Here is an 18,752-nt window from a genome sequence, read left to right as displayed (position 1 = left end):
TTCAGTCTAAGGGAAGTATAGGGAATGGAAAGGAGATTAAGGTCTTCAAAATTCCTAGAACGTTTCTTTAGATTAGTTTATTGTTAAACCTAAACTGCATGGTCTTGTGTGGTCTGTCAGAAAATAAAGTGAGCTGGCTCCAGCTACCCATGACCTGGGGGACGCAGCCCTGCAGGCCATGAGTCCAGCCAGAGACAAAGGTGCTTCAACACTCAAGTGCACCACTAAGCTAGAGCCTTAAAAACCGCCCAGCTCAGGCTGAACTCCTGTCAGATACTTAGAATGTTCTCAGTGTAAAGATGTTAAAAATATATTTTTAAGCAGATTTTAAAAATAAAAGCAACAGCAGAATATAACATAACTAAGGAGTGATTTTTCTATAGAATAAACTTCATGCTAATTATACTGTAATTGTAATATTAAATGTTTATTAAATTTATAAGATGACTTTCTGGTGATAGGAATATTTAGCAAATTTCTCTCTCATTTCTTTCTATATCCACATATCTATAAATACATACATATGCATATATGTATATGTGTGTATATATACCTACATATGTGTGTGTATATATTACATATCCATATATATATACACATGCTTAGCTCCATCTCCGTAACCTATAGAGTGAATGAAAACCATATAGGCAGTTTCCCATTTCAAACTGGAAAATCTTGAGTGGAAAAAAAAAAACCCTCAATAAGCATATATTTGAAAATGTAAATTCTATGTTTAGAAAACAAACTCAATATATTAGACTAATATTTCTTGTACAACTATAATAGTCACTGCCATAAAATGAAATCTATTTTTCTCACTTCTATTTTTCTCTAGTTCTAGTAATTCAATATCAGATCAATATATAAAAGCTAACCAGAGACTGCATACTTGAAAATGTTAGGGTAACTTTTTCGTTACTCTAAGAGGGATGTCAAGTTGTAGGGGTGCTTTTTGTTTTGTTTTGTTTAATCTATAAGGAAAACAACACAGGCAGGTCAGTAAGTACCAAGGAATCATAAGTTTAAGGAAGCTCTCTTTTTAGTCCACTTCTTGCAAGTTTCCACTGCACGAGCATATACATGTACCCTGCCAAAGCTGACTTGCAGCTGCCCCTTCGACAGTCCTGGGCAGTTCTCTCTGAGCGCATTGCATTCACAACCTGCTGAGAACTTTGTGCCCTTGGACTGGTAAGCCTTCCCTTTCCCCCACATCTAAATTTTATTTATGCTTCAAGGTCCACCTCAAACTTCATCTTCACAAAGTTTTTCATGATTTTCCAAGCAAGAAATAATTTCTCCTGTGAACTCTTATGGCAATGCTTCTGTACCTCTCTTAGGACTTTTTAAAAAACTTCTACCTTGTTATTTATACACATTTCTGATATCCTCTGGTGGACTGTAAGTGCCTGGAGGGCAGGATTCATGTCTGATCCATTTTTGTACCTCTTAAGGGACCTAGCACAATAATGTTCACACAATAAATGTTTGTTGAATTATTTGTGGAATTTATTTTAGTATTGCTTACAGCCATACATTCATATCAAGTCACACATTCAAAAGTGTTTCTTGAATAACTATTATGTATTTACTTGTTTATTAGGAGAATATAGGGCCTCTGTTTTAGGTAGCTCACAATCTGCTAAAGATGGAAAATTCAAATGTGAAAGTAATAATATTATTTAAATATTATAAGCTATTATTACCCTATATTGTTTTTTTGCCCTTAAGATTACCACATGAGGCAATAATTAATTAACATTCCATGAAGTTTCTACTGTCCCTTCCAGATTATTAAGTCCCCAATTCAAATAACCACAAATCCCATGGAGATACTTTTAAGGCTAGTAGTAGAGGCATAAAACTGAAAATATGTATCATCAGCTGATTTAGAGGTAGTGAGGCCAATAGCTAATTGTAGCAGAAAAGGATAGCTGATCAAAATAGCAAGTGATCTTAAATAGATTTCGTTCTATAGTCCATTACGCGATTCTATTTGCACCACTTTACCTTTCAAATCCTCTTCAAATGTAGCTGCTTTCTCACTAGTTGTGTGATTACTTGCATATATACAGCAGGAGACAGAAAGGCCAACCCAAATTTTCAGACTGGCTTCAGACACTCTCTAAAAACATACGATCACAATTTTAAGAAGTTGCAGTCACTAAGTCACTGCTTCAGAAAATTTAGATTGCAGATTTGAAATCATTCACAGCTTCTTAGAAAATGTTTACTAGTTATTTCGAGTTCTCTATGTCAAAATAAAATGCCATACGTTTATATTACTTCATTGAACAATATGAAAACAAATGTCTCCAGCACGTCAATCTGCACAAAGGTTTCTACAATGACAAAATCATCTTCCCCTGACATACTTCTGTAGTTAAATTCATAACTGGGGTAGTAATAGCAGAACCGAGAATCATAGAATATACAGATAGAAGAAATTTTATCAGCCAAAGAAAACGGCAATTATATTCAGGTGTCAAAAAACAAATCCAGACTTAGATAAGGAGAGACTTCATTTGAAAAAAACTATTGCAATAGGGAAAACACTCCCAACTGTAAAACCTGTAAGAATCCCAGATGCCAGGCAGAAAGAGCTTTTCTTTCAGAGGGAAAAGCCAACAAGACTAGAAAGAATCAGATGTGGTAGAGTGAGGTGAGCAGACGGCTTGATTGGGTAGTTCAATTGGACGTGTCTTTCTTTGTGACCAGCCGACTGGGAGAGACACCTAACTGAAGTTTGGCAAAGTTAAGTTAGCAAGTATTTTGTTCAGATTGGTCAGTGGGGACAAACCGTTCACCTACCAATTTCTGAGATAAAGGATAGGAATTTCAAGGGTCTGTGAATGACTTTGTCATAAGTATACAAGGGATTTGGATTCACCTGAGAGTCTTATTCAATGTCAGAAGGGTGCTTCTTTTGCAATAAGTTGCTTCCTAGAACACAAAAGGGTGTGGGGATTTCCTGACTATTGCTGTTTTCCGAGAGCATAGGGTTCAGGTAAAGTTCAACACTGTCATAGGGAAAGAAACCAAGCCCACTGGACTGAGAAGACTTTTTCAAAAATTAATGTTCAACCAGCAGTGATTAATAGGAAGAATTTTCTAATATTAGAAAATAGCTATGGTTCCTTTTTTTTAAAGATTTATCTAGTTGAAAGAGAGAATGTGAGTGGGGAGAGGGGCAGAGGAAGACAGTGAGAGAGAAAATCCTCAAGCAGACTCTCTGCTGAGCACAGAGTCTGATGTGACCCTGAGATCATGACCTGAGCCAAAACTGATTCAAATACTCAACCAAATGAGCCACCCCAGTGCCCCAACAATAACTATAGCTCTTTAAACAAAAATAATTCCAGAGTGAAAATGGTAAATATTATAAGCTAGAACATTTAATTTTCCTTAATCTGAGTTTACCAATCCTCTCTTGGTTTGGACTATTACTTGTATATTTACACCATACAACTTGCTAGTCAGAGAGGCCAGGAGCATAGAGTGAAGAAGCTACCTGTCTAAAGTTTAGTTAAACTGAGGGGAATAGTTAGACCTTCTTGGTCACAGGTAAACTAATAGATTGACACCTGAAAATTAGCTAAATATATAAGACTTATTTATAAGTTTAACTCACTAGCGTCACTGACAGGATACATTTAGCATTTCTTACATAAAAACAAACAATTCATGGTGAAAATGATTGTTCTGATAGCAAACACCTATGTAAAAGACCTGCAAGCCTTTTGAGGAGTGTCTCTGAATACAACTTCCTCCTGGCCAAAACCACAAAACTCCAGTTAGAGGGATCAGCTCCCTTTTAATAAGTAATTTTCCACCAAAGAAAAGAGTCATGAAGATTGGAATTGAAGGTCAGCATTTCAATTCCTATTCTTTTAACCAATTTAGAGTTTTGCCAACTTTCCAGATGAATGCCTAGCATTATCTAATATCTCTTTTTCTCTCTCTCTCAGATCTAGAATTTCATTCCTAAAATTCAGAGAGTATTTTATGTAGACACTTCAAGATGATCTTAGGTTGCAAGTATGTTGTGCTTTATTCTGATGTAGAGTCAAGGTGTTTAAAAACTCTATACAGTATGCGACAAATATTTATTTAGAACCAGTTGCCATATAGATACTGTATTAGGAGGTGGTGATTCAACAGTGAACAAAATTTGGTCTCTATTTTCAAGGGACTTGGTATCTTTGGGGACACACAGACCAACAAACAATTGCAATAACTTGATGGATCCATAAGGAAAAGAAAGAAGAACATGTAATAGGAATATCTGGAAAAGGCACTGGATGCCTGGGTAGTTCAGTGGCTGAGTATCTGCCTTACACTCAGGGAATGATCCTGAGTTGGGGGATTGAGTCCCACATCCGACTCCCTGTGAGGAGCCTGCTTCTCCGTCTTTCTATGTCTCTGCCTCTCTCTGAGTCTCTCATGAATGAATGAATGAATAAATAAATAAATCTATCTTTTAAAAGTAAAAGGCACTGATTAATAATAAGTTACTTAAAATAAAATGAGCAAGGACAATCAAGATGACACAGATTAATTTAGTACCTAAATTGTATGCCTCAAGGTCCTAGACTCCTATCTAAATCTGTGCCAAATGATGGCTCTGAGCTTCCCAAGAACTAATATACACATAGAAACTGCAGTTAGTTACATAGTTTATAGTGTGCCTAAGATAATGGCCAGCACTTCCTCTACAGAAACAGATCAACCAAGAAGTGCCTCTCATAAAACCTCATGCTGAATTACATGTTGAATTCTTTATCAACAATCTCCTTATAAATCCTCTGAGGGCTACAAAGGTAATTTTTGTGTCCTCTCTTGAAGAGTAATGTGATGGTTAATTATATTTCAACTTGACTAGATCACAGTATCTAGATATTGATCAAACACCAATCTAGGTGATATGGTGAAGTATTTTTTTGACAAGATTGACATTTAACTCAGTAGAATTTCTGTAAAGCAGATTACCCTCCATAATGTGGGTGGTGAGCCTCACAAAATCAGCTGATGGCCTTAAGAGAAAAAGGCTGAGGTCCCCCAAGGAAGAAGAATCTTCCTCCACACTATCTTCAGACTAGAGATGCAACATCAACCTTTCCAGGAATCTCCAGCTGCTAGTCTGCTCTTTGGATATCAGACTTGCCAGTCCCCAAATCACATGATTCAATTCCTTAAAATAAATCTATGTACACACTCACACACACACACACAGACACACCCTATTGGTTCTGCTTCTCTGGAAACACCTAAAACAAGTAAATACTTGATACCCAAATACAGTCACCAAAAATAGCTTTTCAAAAGTCAAAAAACTGTGCTTCAAGTACAAACCGAGTACTTGATCCCATGATCAAGTACATAGTACTTGATCCCATGATCTGGCTGAATGAAAAAATAAATAAAATAAAAGGAGAACATTATACTTCAATAAACTACCCATGAACAGGATTTCTCAAAACAGTTTTAGTAATAATTTTAAGCTCTTCTAAGTGTTTATAAAACTTTATAAAAATTTATAAATATTAATTTAATCCTCAAAACTAACCTATAAAGCAGGTTTTATCATTATTTCCATTTTACAAATAAAGAAACTGAGATCTATAACTTTTCCAAAATCATATAAGGCAACAAATGGTAGAGCCAAGATTCATCTTCACAGTTTAGCCTAGAGTCTTAGCTCCAAATAATTCTGAATAGTTTTTTGGCAGCAGAAAGTTTTAGGTTAAACTTGCTGGCAAATATTTGGGATGAAATCAGGGAGATCTGTAGGATGAAGAAGAGGATGAGTATCCAAAGGATCATTTTCTCTCACACAGAATAGTACTGCGAAAGAACCACCAAGAACTTCCTCAAAACACAGATTTAGATTTAGTTCAACACAAGGGCATATGAGACACTGAGATCCCAAAGTTCTACATCATAGAACCTCAAAATGATGACTTTTGCTTGGAGAATATTATCAACAGGTTATTGAACCATTTTATGTTCATTAAAGTATTTTTTAAGTTTGGTATGTATGGAAAATCTAACTTTGAAGTGGTTTAATTTTCCAGTGATTCATGTAGGATAAACTGGCTACAAAATGTAACACAAGGTAACAAATTAGCAATAATGAGTCAATTAGATATTTACTAAAAATTGCAATTAGGGCTTTGAAGTTGTTCATTTAAAGTCACACTTGCAGATTATGATCACATCAGAGGTTGAGATATCACTTATGGCCATATTATCTCATGATCATAAAGTCATGTTAGGAGGGGGTATACTACAGGAGATTAATTATATCTTTTTGTTCTATAATTTGTGGAGGAGGGATGGTAAAATATCCAGCTGATGAAGAAGTGGTATCAAGTCATTAATGTGAAGAAGGAGCTAGGACACAGCCTGGATTTGTCCCACTGTAAATTCTCTTACTTTTGAAGAGACAATTATCACAAATTTTGACTCTCAAGGTAAAATGAAGACACAAGTTATGTGTAAGAATCATCATTAGCCAGGGAATCATATAGATAAATAAAAGTTACAGATAGTCTTAGATTTATGTTTTCATCCTCTCATAGAATTTCCAAAGTGAAAAGGAGCATAATAACCATGAAAGGAAGATTAGCTCTGTGTCCAAAACTTACTAGAATTCTCTTGAATATCAGTCCAACAACAGACTTGTGATTTTTTTCCCCTGTAGTAAACTGTCATGAATTTTGGACAAAATGTCTAGCAACTAGTAGTTCTAATTATGGGAGGAGTAGCTTGTTGTTCTTAAGAAATTATGACAATAACTTTCTTCAGCATTAACCCAGTGCAGTAGTAATAATTGTGATGATACAAATGTCAAATTGGCCAGGTATATTTACAGATATATTTTCATACTTTTACAGATTTACAATGCATAGTTGTTATTTGAATTAAATAACCAAACTAATTTGAATAGCTTTAGAAATATTTCAATACAAACTCTGACCATCTGATGTCTTTAAATAAGAACATGCCCAGTGATTTTCATGTCTGGGCCTGGGTGGTAGGGGATGGTCCAGGGCTTTTGCATGATGGCTCTGTACCAATTTTCCCTTTCATGGGAGCAGAGGGAAATTGAGCACTGGAAGCAAGTGGTGAGACCTTTTGCTCCCAACCTTCCCAGTGACCCAAGGATCAGGAAAGCAGAATCAAGAATGGAGCGAGTTCATGGCAGAGCCTCCTCCTCCCTCAGAGTCCAGCCATCTCATCACGTAGTAGACAGTTTCAGCTGCCACCCTTTCCAAAAATCACTCTGAACAGACCATCTCCACCACAAAAGCCATTCTACTTGGACTTTCTTTGCTTTTTTTTTAGGATTTGGGAGTGTAAGTGTAGCCAGCTTTCTGGCAACTACCCATTTCCTTTTCACTTCTAGAGTTCCTTGGACCCAACCTCCAGGCAGATAAGCCCTATCAAATGGTCCATTGGATGTGAGACTTGGGATAGAGCACTTTATTTGTACAATCTCATTCTTGGTCATTCATCAGACAAGAGATAATTGGACCCACCCTTCCTCACAGGGAGGTGCAAAACTAAAGCATGCCACTTAACCATGCTTTGCATTGAAGCTCTTCAGTTACAATCATGGTCCTGCACTTTTACTGCTCTGGGTCCTCATTTTCTGGGAAACTCATTTGCCAAACTACCTTAAAGAAGGAAACATGAAGGTGCATGTGAAACTGTACTGAGGCTGATTGACTTAGGTGGAGTGGTGTTTGGGATGGCACATTAGCCTCAGTGTGGGCCAAGTGCTTTTCTTTTGCCACAGAAAGGCACAGAGTAGCAGTCCGAAACAACTTTTATCCCTGCCAAATTTGGCAGCAAATAGAGTCTTTCATAGAAATCCATTCTATGGCCTCTTAACCAGGGACCAGGCATCATCATCAGCACAATTTCTTTGTTTGAGCAGATTATTTATCTCATGAAAAACTTTATTAGGCTTTTAAAAATACTTGAATTATAATTACAGTTGTGGCCTTTCTTTAAATCTTTTTTATGAAGGTATCAGAAGAGATTCATACCCTAGAGATTGTTTTGTACATTATGTACAAAAAATGATAATTCTATAAGTGCTTTTGTGGAATAGCCAAGAAATTGTTAATAATCACATTGCATTCAGATTTCTGAGGAACCCAAGCAGAGACCCTCTGCTTATATGTTTACCCGACATGTTTTCTGGGACATCTCAGAGCTGAGGTTGCACATCTTTTCTGTTGACATCGACATTATGACAACCATGTGTTTATATAGCCGGATGCTATCCCTTGTCCACAATTTCAAATGCTTCACTTCACCGCAGCTGTGCAGAGACCTTCCTGACCCTCTTTTAATTAGTATAATTAACTTCCAATGTTATAATTCTAGCATGGTAGATATTTTTTCAGAATCTATCACTTGACACTCAAAAAGAAAAATATTTGAAAATTATTTTATTGTTAGAAGAAATCTTGCTTCTTTTATTCATCTAAGAAAAGCTAGTAGGCGTTTACAGGCATCTGCCTAGTTCTACAACATACGCCTGCAAAATCGTGTATGTGCATATACTCTCTGGTCAAGCAAGGGCTGCCCCAGAAGTACTTGCTAAGTTGAGGGCTAAGGAGCGAGAGCAATCCATTCTACTTTGTACTCACAACCACATATGCAGAAATTGAAGTCATTTAGTAATGACTCTCTTTTTCTTTTCTTTTTTTTAAGTTTTTTTTAAAGATTTTATTTATTTATTCATGAGACACACACACACACACACAGAGAGAGAGAGAGAGAGAGAGAGAGAGAGAGAGGCAGAGACACAGGCAGAGGGAGAAGCAGGCTCCATGCAAGGAGCCCGATGTGGGATTTGATCTTGCATCTCCAGGATCACACCCCAGGCTGCAGGCGGCGCTAAACCGCTGCGCCACCAGGGCTGCCCTGACTCTCTTTTTCTTAAGTTTCAAGTTATACTTACAAAGCCTAGATATTGCAAATTCCTGCACATCAAAGTTTTTCTGTTAAAAAAAGTTATAAAAAGTGGAAAAGAAGTGTTCAAAAATATAAATTAGATAATGAACATCAATTTATTACTCTGCATGGTTATGGTTTTTCAACAATATATGGATTAAAAAAATAATCATTATTTTTAGCAGCTGGTGGATGGAGGAGTAGAGAAAAAGAGAGGCAGGGAGAGAGTAGAAGGAAGAGAGTAAGTATGAAAATGAGAATTGACAGCTAAGTTGAGAGAAATACAAAGGCATATGTAGAAAGAAATTTGGGGACAAGGAAACAAATATGTGTTTCCTTGCTACGCAAAAACATATAATACTCATGGGGTTTATGAGGCATTTAGTCCTGGGAGAAACTGCAAAAAAAAAAAAAAAAGACCAAGAAGCATTTTAAGTGAAGTAATGTCAAGGCATGGCAGACATTGAAAGGGAAAGAAAAATAGATAAATAATGGAGATACAGATGAGATATAGAGAGAACAACAGGGTTATTCAGCTACAGGGTACTTTGTAAAGACTAGTTTCCAGGAGTATTCCAGCTGTGTTCCATTTGTTATTGTGAACAATTAAGCTTAACTTTTCTCTAATACAGTTTTTTTTTTTTTTTACCTATATGTCTAGAGAAAATTGGATCTCTAGTAAATGGTATAAAATCATAGGGGAAATATACTTATGGTACCACCAAAATATTGTATCTACAGAAACTAATGCTGTTTAAAGTCCATTTTTATATTTTACCAAAGTACTCATAAAGATTCTTTATCTTCAGGAGTTCATTCTTCTTTGGCTCTTGACTGGTGGTAAAAACAAAAGCTAACTATTCCCAAAGGTCTAAAGGAATAATTATTCTGATTACTTATGGTTAAGAGATGAAAATCTATCAAACCAGAAGATCAGAGGAGAAGAACGTAAGAAAGAAAAGAAGAAGAGGGAAAGCAGGAGCAGGTATTTGTTCATGGACATAATTATTTTTCTAGTTGTGCAGGAAGTGGGACAGCAAAGTAGTAGTTAATAACTTTACTACCTGATAGAGAGTGTGTTGAATTTTCTTGAGGTCTACTCAGACTGTGATTCCAATAAAATATTTTGACCCAGAAAATGTAGACTACTGAGATTAGTCATATTAGCAAAATATATGAAGATAATATTGGGAAAATATACGTAGTAAAGAAGTCACGTGACTCTGTATTCAATGGCAGAGTCTCTGGAACATGAATCCCTCTTCATGAATACCACCTTATTACTAGCCAATGGCTTGTAAGTTATATAAAAGTGTTTCATGCTTCTGTCTGAGGGGAGAAATTCATGCCTCATTTTACTATTTGATAAGGAAAGCTTTGAAAATTTAAATTTTTAGCAAATTGATTTTGTTCTAAATTTATGTTACTATAGTTCACATACAATGTTACATTAGTTTCAGATGTACAACTTAGTTATTTGACAGGTTTATACATTATGCTATGTTCACCACAAGTATAGCTACCATCTGTTCCATTATTTACACTACATCAACAAAACAAAGGACAAAAATCATATGATAATCTCAGTAAATGCAGAAAAAGCATTTGACAAGATTCAACATCCATTCATGACAACTCTTAAAGTGGGATTAGAAGAAACATACCTCAACATAATAAAGGCATATATGAAAAATCAACAGATCACATCATACTCAATGGTGAAAAACTGAGAGCTTTTCTTCTAAGATGAGGAACAAGACAAAGATGTCCACTCTCACCACATTTATTCAACATAGTACTGGGAGTCCTAGTCATGGCGGCAATCAGACAAGAAAAAGAAAGATGTTAAACTGTTACTGTGTGCAGACAACAAAATTCTATACATAGAACATCCTAAAGACTCCACCAAAAAACTACTAGAAGTAATAAATGAATTATGTGAATTTGTAGGATACAAAATTAATACCCAGAAATCAGTAATGTTTCTATACACTGATAATGAAGTATCAGAAACAGAAATTAAGAAAACATTACCATTTATAATTGTACCAAAAAGGATGAAATACCTAGAAATAAACTTAACCAAAGAGGTAAAAGATCTATATGCTGAAAACTATAAAACAGTGATGATAGAAACTGAAGGTGACACAAATGGAAAGATATTCCATGCTCATGGATTGAAAGAATATTGTTAAGATGTCCATATCACCCAAAGCAATCTACAGATTCAGTGCAATCTCTATCAAAACCAGTAGCATTTTTCACAAGACCAGAACAAATAATACTAAAATTTGTAGGGAACCACAGAAAATCCTGAATAGCCAAGCAATCCTGAGAAAGAAGAACAAAGTTGGAGGTATCACAATACCAAATTTTAAGATATACTACAAAGCTGTAGTAATCATAACAGTATGGTACTAGTACTAAAATAGACAAATAGATCAAATAGAATAGAGAGCCCAGAAATAAACCCACAATCATATAGTCAATCTATGACAAAGAAGGAACATTTGTTTTTAATTAAAGTGAAATCACAAATGCTCCCAAACTCTATCATAGGAAAAGAGAAGAAAGTTAGCATTTGCTGTCCATCATTGCATACAACATCACAGAAAATAGGATGGAGTCCATTGTTGTTTTGGTGACAAAATCTAGTTACATAATGTGATAGGAAATGTGATATGAAAATGCTTTCTTTCTCCAGGGAGTGTAAGAGGTATTGAAATATGCAGTAAGATTGACCTGACCCAATATAAAAACACACCAGCAGCAATAATGTACTCCTTTTTCTGAGAATAAAGAAATCTTTTTCTTTTCTCACTAGAATAACAAAAGCAATTAAGAACTAAGTTATTAAAAAATAGATTACCAGCTTGGAGACTCTTTTTTTTTTTTTTTATGCTCTGCTTTCTTTTTTTTTTTTTAACTTTATTGGTGTTTAATTTACCAACATACAGAAAAACACCCAGTGCTCATCCCGTCAAGTGTCCACCTCAGTGCCCGTCACCCATTCCCCTCCAACACCCGCCCTCCTCCCCTTCCACCACCCCTAGTTCGTTTCCCCGAGTTAGGAGTCTTTATGTTCTGTCTCCCTTCCTGATATTTCCCAACATTTCTTTTCCCTTCCTTTATATTCCTTTCACTATTATTCATATTCCCCAAATGAATGAGAACATACACTGTTTGTCCTTCTCTGATTGACTTATTTCACTCAGCATAATACCCTCCAGTTCCATCCACGTTGAAGCAAATGGTGGTATTTGTCGTTTCTAATTGCTGAGTAATATTCCATTGTATACATAAACCACATCTTCTTTATCCATTCATCTTTCGATGGACACCGAGGCTCCTTCCACAGTTTGGCTATTGTGGCCATTGCTGATAGAAACATCGGGGTGCAGGTGTCCCGACGTTTCATTGCATCTGAATCTTTGGGGTAAATCCCCAACAGTGCAATTGCTGGGTCGTAGGGCAGGTCTATTTTTAACTCTTTGAGGAACCTCCACACAGTTTTCCAGAGTGGCTGCACCAGTTCACATTCCCACCAACAGTGTAAGAGGGTTCCCTTTTCTCCGCATCCTCTCCAACATTTGTGGTTTCCTGCCTTGTTAATTTTCCCCATTCTCACTGGTGTGAGGTGGTATCTCATTGTGGTTTTGATTTGTATTTCCCTGATGGCAAGTGATGCAGAGCATTTTCTCATGTGCATGTTGGCCATGTCCATGTCTTCCTCTGTGAGATTTCTCTTCATGTCTTTTGCCCATTTCATGATTGGATTGTTTGTTTCTTTGGTGTTGAGTTTAATAAGTTCTTTATAGATTTTGGAAACTAGCCCTTTATCTGATATGTCATTTGCAAATATCTTCTCCCATTCTGTAGGTTGTCTTTTAGTTTTGTTGACTGTATCATTTCCTGATGTAATCAGTAAAACTAAAAGGGTATTTTGGGATGTCAATGAAAGGAAGAATTTGAAGTGAAATATTGGTTGGTAAGAGGGTACACAAAACATTGTGAGCTGTAGTCACTTATTTACTTCACCTTATCTATAAAAGGTCTTTTCTCCCTTTGATTCCAAACTGAATCTGGCTTCTAAGATCATTTTTTCTAACATAAAGTAAGTGTTCAGTAAATGATTATATTTTACCTAATGTCAGATCCTGGTGAATTGAGCCCTGCCTAACCTTTCTCCTCTGCAGAGTTCTGACACTCAGCAGGATTATAGCAGCAATCTCCAAACCTTTCCTAACCTTGAGCCTGAGCCTCACTTTGCCTACCATACCAAGTCTGGGAATATTCTAGAAAAGCTTCTCCAGTGCAGTGGTTAACCCTAGGTTCTCCATACACAATAGAATATTTGCAAACTATGCAGCAATATCCTGTTTTACTGACCTCAGAGTCTGATCTATTATTTCTAAAAAAAATACAGGGATCACTTATTCCTTAGAAAAAGAATACTGTACAAAAAGAAAAATTTGCCAATGTTTACTTGAAAATATGTCTATAAGATTTATTGGACCTTGAACTGCTAAAGTAATACAGAAAATTCCCTTCAGTTCTCTACTGTCCCACAATGAAAGCTAGCGAGGACATTTTAAAATGTTATCTAATTATATAATAATAATTATTGAGATAGATTCAGTCTCATGTAAAAAAAATCCCACTTTATCTACAGTCTAGGCTTTTCTGGAACACTTCAACGGATTTTCAGGTAATAGATTTTTTTTTTTACCATAATTGAATGTTTTAAGTGTATAAAGAAGACAAATATTTGAATTATTTAAATTATTAAGGTGGTTAGAGCAGGGATTGTATTCAGATACTGTGCCTATAATGTCACTGTCAACAGCACTGAGTATGTAAGAATATATAATGATTATCACAAAATAACTTAATTCTCTAGCAAAAAATTAAGGAAGATTTGCCCCTTACAAAATGTGGTCTTCATTTGGCAAATTGCTTTTCATCAAATGGTTGAAGTTAGAGTTTCATCAATAGTGTCTGACCATAATTTTATGATCAGTGTGGGCCCAAATTTAATTCTTCAATTTCCAAAAGAAAACAACTATACTAATTAAAAACTCAAAATGCTAGCTTCACTACTTATTCTAGAACAAAAACTTTCCATGGCATATACCCAAGTTCCCCTTATCATCACTCAAGTATTTGAAAAAATAAGAAGAAAAACATGCTGACAAGAAAATTGCTTCTGAATTATCATGTACTACAGAAAGATATTTTTAAAAAACAATTAAAGGATAATTAAAAGTTAAAACAAATTATGGCAAATTGGTTCAAATTCCTGGTTTGCTTCAGCCTCAGAGTCAACACATACCTGTGTCCTGGTTTTTTGATCCATATGAAGCCACATGGAATATCTGGAGCTGTCGTTGACAAGAGTGATAGGGACTTATGTCGTGATTTGCTCAATTCACAAACCTTTTTCAGGTTTCTTAACAATCAAAAAGTTCCTCTTATATCTAAAGAACCTTAAAGTACCCCTTCCCCTGTGTATCATCAAATGAGAGCCAACATTTCTTGCACTGAGTTCTTAGCAGATGGAGAAAAACGGCTGCAGGGCCGGGAAGAGGAGACAATAATCCCTAGTATCCTGCAGCACAGTGGGTCCCAAATATTTCTTGTGCTCAAATGTAGAGTGCTAATTTTAAATTTTATTCATTTATTTTAAAATGGCAAGAATACACCCATAACCTATTTTTTTAAGATTTTATTTATTTATTCATGAGAGACACACAAAGAGAGAGAGAGGCAGAGACACAGGCAGAGGGAGAAGCAGGCTCCATGCAGGGAGCCTGATGTGGGACTCGATCCCAGGACCCTGGAAACATGCCCTGAGCCAAAGGCAGATGTTCAACCACTGAGCCACCCAGGCACCCCTCAAGGGTTGAGATTTAATACAATTAGCAATTCCTGCTGATCCATTAATGTCATTCTTAGTGAAACTGGCTTTGTGCTGTGCTTTCCTTTTTTTGTTGTTGTTTTGTACTGAGACTGATTTGCAGTGAAGAACAACACAGTAACTTTTAGTAAAGTTCAATGCCAATGCTTTATTTGTACTGAAGGGGTACCTGGGTGGCTCAGTTAATTAAACGTCCAAATCTCGGTTTCAGTTCAGGTTGTGATTTAATGGGTCACGGGATTTAACCCCATGTCAGGCTCTGCATTCAGCCCAGAGTCTGCTTGGGATTCTCTCTCTCTCCCTCTGCCCCTCCCTTCCTTGTGTTTATGCTCTCTCTGTCTCTCTCTCTCTCTCAAATAAATGAATAAATATTTAGAAAAAAAGAAAGAAAAAGGCAAATAGTGTCTTGGCATTACTGTAAAACCAGTTTTGAATTTGTAGACCCCCTAAAAAGATGCTGGGGACCCTTAGAGCCCAAGCACCACACACTGAGAACCACCAGGATAGCAGAACCTCCATAGAAATCAAATGATAAAGAGAAAGTATACTATACAGATCAACTGTGTGAATAGCATTTACATGGTTATAATAATGGAATCATTGATATTGATATAAATAAAATTATATAACTATATTGGGAAAAGGGGAGGGGTGAAATGTGTGTTGATGATGGGTAAGGTGAGGTGAAGGAGTTAAACCATGTCATTGAAAATGGAAGAAACAGTTGCTTAAAAACAAAAAAAAAAATCAAAATTAACAATATTACTATTTTATAAAATATCCTTAATAACAGTAGAAACTGCTACAAAAGTTGTAAGCTATTGTCCTGATTTTCAATGTCCTGAATGGTTTACCCCTCCTTTACCCACCTATTCTCATCTCTTCCTCTATCTTTTGCTGCCTGTTTCAGCCACATCAGCTTCCTACATTTTCTAGTCACAGCAGTCATTGCTGCCTGCTTCTTTGTTCTGTGCAGTCTGGTCTGCCTGAATCAATATCTGCCCGTATATCTGCACGCTCTTTAAAAAAAAATTAATCAGGAGTGCCTGGGTGGTTCAGTTGGTTAAGCATCTGCCTTCGGCTCAGGTCATGATCCCGGGGGCTTGGGATTGAGCCCTGCATTGGGCTTCCCATGGGAGCCTGCCACTTACCCTGCTTGTGCTCATTCTGTCTCTCTGTCAAATAAATAAATAAAAATCCTTAAAAAATAAATAAAAATTAAAATTAAAAAATTATTTTTATGTAAATTCAATTTTTTAACATATAATATACTATTGGTTTCAGAGGTAGAGGTCAGTGATTCATTAGTATTCTATAATACCCAGTGCTCATTACATCACATGCTCTCAATGTCCATCACCCAGTTACCCCATCCCCCCACCCCCCTACCCTCTAGTAATCCTCAATTTGTTTTCTATGATTAAAAGTCTCTTATGGTTTCCTCCCTCTCTGATTTCATCTTGTTTTATTTTTCCTCCCTTCCCCCTTGATCCTCTGTTTTGTTTCTTAAATTCCATATATAAGAGAGATATCTGCATACCTTAACGATTCACTCCCTCAGGTCTTTTCATCTTAGAATTCTGTCTGAAATTCCTTCCCATGCTCAGGATTTCTCTTTCCCTACTCTGTTTTCTCCCCCATTGCTTCTACTACAATCAGACATATAATTTATTGTTTATTATATGTATTGTTTTTTGTCTATGGTCCTTCAGTCTGATAGAAGTCTATGTGGACAGGGATTTTTGTCTATTTTATTCATTCATGGATCTCAAGGACCTAGGTGCTTGAGTGTGTGGTATATACAAGTTCCTTAATACTTATGTGTTGAATATACACTTGAATGAAAAACAGGAAATGGTGAGGCATAACAGGCAAGTATCTGTTATTTCTCCTAAGAAGCCTTATAGACCCACTTGACTTTTCAACCTGTGCATGTGTTACTTATATAAACATAAAAGACAGACCCTGAATAGCCAAAGCAGTCTTAAGAAAGAATAAAAACTGAAAGCATCACATTTCCAGATTTCAAACCATACTACGAAGCTATAGTAATCAAAAGTGTATGGTACTGGCACAAAAACAGACACATAGATCAATGGAACAGAATAGAAAGCCCAGAAATAAACCTATGCTTATATGGTCAATTAATTTGTAACACAGGAGGTAATAATATACAATGGGGGAAAAGGAAGTCTCTTCAATAAATGGTGTTGGAAAAACAGGGCAGTTACATGCAAAAGAATAAAACTTGACCATTTTTTTCATACCATACACAAACTCAAAATGGATTAAAGTCCTAAATATGAGACCTGAAACCATAAAACTCTGAAAGGAAAGTATACTCTTGGACATTGGCCTTAGCAATCTATCTATCTATCTATATCTATATCTGTATCTGTATCTGTATTTATATCTATATCCATCTATCTATCCATATATATGGATCTTTCTCCTCAGATAAGGGAAACAAAAATAAACAATTGGTATTACATCAAACTAAAAAGCCTTTGCACGGCAAACAAAACCATCAACAAAATAAAAAGGGAATCCACTAAATGGGAAAAGATATTTTTAAGTTATGTCCAATAAAGGGTTAATATCAAAATGTATTAAAAACTCCTACATCTCAACACCAAACAAAACAATCTGACTTAAAAATGGACAGAGAAAAAAAAATGGACAGAGAACTCAAAATATTTTCCCAAAGACATATTGATGTCCAACAGACATATAAAAAGATGTTCAATGTCATTAATCATCAGGAAAATGCCAATCAAACCAAGAATGAGACATCACCTCATACCAGTCAGAATGGCTAGCATCAAAAAGATAAGAAATAACAAGTGTTGGGCAGCCCTAGTGGTGAAAAATTGAATATATTTCAATCAAAAAAAAGAATTAAAGTTTGCCATTTGTGACAACATGAATGGATAAGCCAAGAGGATAAGCTAAGCAAAATAAGTCAGAGAAAGACAAATACTGTATGATTTCACTTAGATGCGGAATCTAAAAAGTAAAACAAAGAGAACAGAAACAAACCCATAAACATAGAAGATAACCACCTTCTGGTGGTTGCTAAAAGGAAGGGGGTGTGGGGATTGGGCAAAAAAGGTACAAAATCAAGAAGTACAAACTTGCAGTTATAAATAAAGTCTCAGGGATATAAAGTATAGCAGAAGAAATATATTCAATAATACTGTAATAATTTTGTATGGTGACAGATGGCAACTATATTTATCGTGGTGAGCATTTTGTAATGTACATAAATGTCAAATCACTATGTGGTATACCTGAAACTAACATAATATTTATATCAACTTTACTTCAATTAAGAAATAAAAGACAGGGCAGCCTGGGAGGCTCAGCGGTTTAGCACCGCCTTCAGCCCAGGGCGTGATCCTGGAGACCCGGGATTGAATCCCACATCGGGCTCCCTGCATGGAGCCTGCTTCTCCCTCTGCCTGTGTCTCTGTCTCTGTCTCTCCCTCTCTGTGTCTCTCATGAATGAATAAATAAAATCTTAAAAAAAAAAGAAATAAAAGACAAATTTATAGAAAGAAGTATATAATAAAATAATGTCAGAATTAGTAGAAAATATAAAACATGAATTTGGGAGTTATGAGAGAAAGGACAGAACAGGAACTGAAGGGAAGAATCAGGAGTGTAAGAAAGGGAGAGAGGACATGGCAAGAGCAGCTGGAAGTCATGGCAGGAGAAAGGTTGATTGAAAGCCCCATGGGGGAAAAAAAAGAAAGAAAGCTCCATGGGAGAGCAGAACACAGTCTACAGCATTGCCTCTGACCCTTATGATAACTGCACAACTCAGAAGGAAAAACGCCCTTTTCCTGGGTGGAAGCATACCCACACA

The sequence above is a fragment of the Vulpes lagopus genome, chromosome 1 (genome assembly GCF_018345385.1).
Source record: "Vulpes lagopus strain Blue_001 chromosome 1, ASM1834538v1, whole genome shotgun sequence".
NCBI lineage: Eukaryota > Metazoa > Chordata > Mammalia > Carnivora > Canidae > Vulpes > Vulpes lagopus.
The sequence above is the reverse complement of the archived record's forward strand: the minus strand, read 5'-3'. Positions refer to the sequence as shown.